This window comes from Chiloscyllium punctatum, chromosome 50, assembly GCF_047496795.1.
Source record: "Chiloscyllium punctatum isolate Juve2018m chromosome 50, sChiPun1.3, whole genome shotgun sequence".
In the NCBI taxonomy this organism is placed as follows: Eukaryota; Metazoa; Chordata; class Chondrichthyes; order Orectolobiformes; family Hemiscylliidae; genus Chiloscyllium; species Chiloscyllium punctatum.
This window is the reverse complement of record NC_092788.1, coordinates 25829578-25832925: the sequence shown is the minus strand read 5'-3', so window position 1 is coordinate 25832925 and position 3348 is coordinate 25829578. Positions and strand designations below refer to the sequence as shown.

Here is a 3348-nt window from a genome sequence, read left to right as displayed (position 1 = left end):
TTCCCCGATACTGTTCTGTGCCATTTTTCTGACCTTGACCTCCCCAATAATATTTGGTCCATATCAGTAAAAGCTGCGATATGAGCATTGATCTCACAACAGTGGTAACCATTTGGATCAAATGATCTGCAGATCCCGATGGTCGGGTTAGGGCACGTTCACCCAGCAACAGTGACCCCAGCCACACAGACTGATCGGTATCAATGTGAGAGTCAGTGTTAGATTCTGCAATACCTTAGTGAAATAGGAAATGACTCCGCAAACACATGAGGAAAGAGCAGCGCTCCGAAAGCTAGTGCTTCCATTAAACCTGTAAGACCATAACCTGGTGTTGGGCCATTTTTGACTTTGTACTCCATAGTCCAACACCAGCATCTCCAAATTAACGAAATGCGGGTATGGGATGGAAAGTTCGGTTAGTGATCGTAGGAGGGAAGAAATCTCTGAGAACGGGTGGATTTGAATTCTGACATATGAAACACAGAGATGTGAGAGGGCAGAGCTTGAAGGGAAAAAAAATCACCTTGGAGGAAATCAAAATACTAGAACAACTGATTCATGTGCGCTTCACAGAAGACTGGGACACATAAAGCAATTACTGCCGTGACTCGGATTCGAACCGAGCTTACTGCGACCACAACGCAGAGTACTAACCACTATACGATCACGGCAGCCCACAGAGGAACACGCTAAGCGGATGCAATAAGTACAGTGTCATAAGAAATGTTAGGCAGCGCACCAAATGCACGATATCAGTGCTTAGCGAACAGTTGCAGATATGTGGGAACTCAGAATGGGCTGGCGGTTTAACATAGGTTCCCCCAGTGGCTGTGGTGATTCCATCATTAATGTGTTGAAGGCTGAGATCAATAGATTTCTACAAAACATCAAAGATTCCGGGGACAGTGCAGCTTTTGTTACCTGCACATCCACCAATAACATTTATTGTGTCCGTTGCACCCAGTGCAGTCTCTGGTACATTGGGGAGACTGGGCGTCTCCAAACAGACCGCTTTAGGAAACATCTCCGGGACACCCGCACCAATCAACCACACCGCCCCGTGGCCCAACATTTCAACTCCCCCTCCCACTCTGCCGAGGACATGGAGGTCCTGGGCCTCGTTCACCGCTGCTCCCTCACCACCAGACACCTTGAGGAAGAACGCCTCATCTTCCGCCTCGGTACACTTCAACCCCAGGGCATCAATGTGGACTTCAACAGTTTCCTCATTTCCCCTTCCCCCACCTCACCCTAGTTCTAAACTTCCAGCTCAGCACTGTCCCCATGACTGGTCCGGACTTGTCCTCCCTGCCTATCTTCTATTGCACCATTCCCTTCCACCCTCCCCCCAGACCAATCACCTTCATCCCCTCCCCCACTTAACTATTGTACTCTATGCTCCTTTCTCCCACCCCTACCCTCCTCTCACTAATCTCTCCACCCTTCAGGCTCTCTGCCTGAATTCTTGATGAAAAGCTTTTGCCCGAAAAGTCGATTTTACTGCTCCTCGGATGCTGCCTGAACTGCTGTGCTCTTCCAGCACCACTAATCCAGAATCTGTTTTCCAGCATCTGCAGTCATTGTTTTTACCAAATTTTTGTTGAAATGTATACTTCAATAGCAATGCAGTTTACCATCGGTTACTTCACGAGTTTCCCCACACAAGGCAGTAACCACTGCTGCCACATGGGCCCATTTCCCAGCCCCAGAATCAGAGGAACTGAGTGGCGCAGTCGCAAATAACCAACTTGAAATCAAGATGGGAATGAGTTTGCAGAGATACTCGATGGCTCAAGTGAATCAACCGGAGAAAGCGCGGTGTTTCTATGACGGTTTAGAGGCGTAAGCAATTCCGAGGTTGGGAGTGCTTCTAGTCAAAGGCGGGGCAGAGGGGAAAATTTGTTCCCGTTTATAATAACAGCAATCGACATTGCATCTTGCTGAGACAGCTGAGTGACATAACTGGAGCATGGGCTGGTTTGAAGTTTAATTTTGCTTCATTATCACCCAGTTCCCTGGAATGAATTGCTTTCACCAGTTTTATTTCCAATTGTTTGATATCTCCCTGCAGTCTACGGCTTTCTTCCTCATGGTTAATTGCATGACTAACTGTTGTATGATCTGCACACTGCTAATTCACGGCCACTACAAGTAAATAGGAATCATTGATCTATATGAGAAAACAGTGGAACTCACTGCAGGCATGCTTCATAGGTTTGCAGGCGACACCAGAATTGTAGACAGTGGAGAAGATTATCTAAGTTTCAAAAGGATCTTAATCCAATGAGTCGTTGTACTGAAAAATGTAACATGGAGTTCAATCTGGATAAATGGAAGATATTGCATTTGGTACAGCAAAAATAATATGGCTTTGCGTATGTTGGAGAGCATGGAAGCTAGGTGTGCAGGTACATAATTCCTTGTAATTTGCATTACCAAAAGACAAGATGGTTCAACGGCAATTAACATACTTCCCTTCATTGCTCAGTCCTTTGTGTATAGTAGTTGGGACGTTATGTTGAAGTTTTGCAGGACATTGATGAGGCGTCTTCTGGAATATTATGTCCAGTTCTGGTCGCCCATTTGTAGGAATGATATTATTCAGCTGGTGTAGGTTCACAAAAGGTATATACGCTTGTTGCCTGTGGAAGGTTTGAGTTATAATGAAAGGCTGGATAGGCTGAGACTATTTTCAGATTCGAGATCGGGGTGCTGGAAAACCACATCAGGTAAGGCAGCATCCCAGGAGCAGGAAAATATTTTTTTTTCGCGCAAGTGCCCTTCACCAGGCTCTTCCCCGAAACGTCGATTCTCCTGCACCTCAAATGCTGCCTGATCTGCTGTGCTTTCCCAGCACAACATTCTCGACTCTGATCTCTCATCTGCAGTTCTCACTTTCTCCTAGTTGAGAGTGTTTTCACTCTAGCTTAGGGGTTTGAACGGCGACCTGACTGAAGTTTATGAATTATTGAGAGACAAGTTTAGAGTTAACGATGGCGGCCTTTTCGCAGGAGGGGAATGTCAAGACGAGATGGCATATGTTTAAGATTAAAAGAGAGATTTTTTTAAAAAAAAGACATGTGCGGCATTTTTTTAGGGACGGTGTTTTAGGGACGGTGTAATTAACTTGCTGAGGAAGTGATGGATGAGGGAATGTTTGCAGCATTTAATGAACAATTGATTCCAAACATGAATGGGAAAGTGGGATTTTAAAAATAAATGTATTCATGCCTAGTACGTCAGTTATTTCCCAGAGCGCATTTAAGAGTCAACTACAGTATTATCCGTCTGGAGTCTCCTGTGGGACAGAGCAGATGAATATCGCAGGTTGCTTCCCGAGCTGGCATG

The 3348-nt window shown here is 45.5% G+C and overlaps 1 non-coding gene across 1 annotated transcript; it reads right to left on the bottom strand.

Moving 5' to 3' along the window:
• Nucleotides 1-599: 599 nt before the first annotated feature.
• On the bottom strand, nucleotides 600-671 carry trnah-gug (transfer RNA histidin (anticodon GUG)). The gene has a single exon. It is a non-coding gene; the product is annotated as a tRNA-His (tRNA).
• Between the last annotated feature and the right edge of the window lie 2677 nt (nucleotides 672-3348).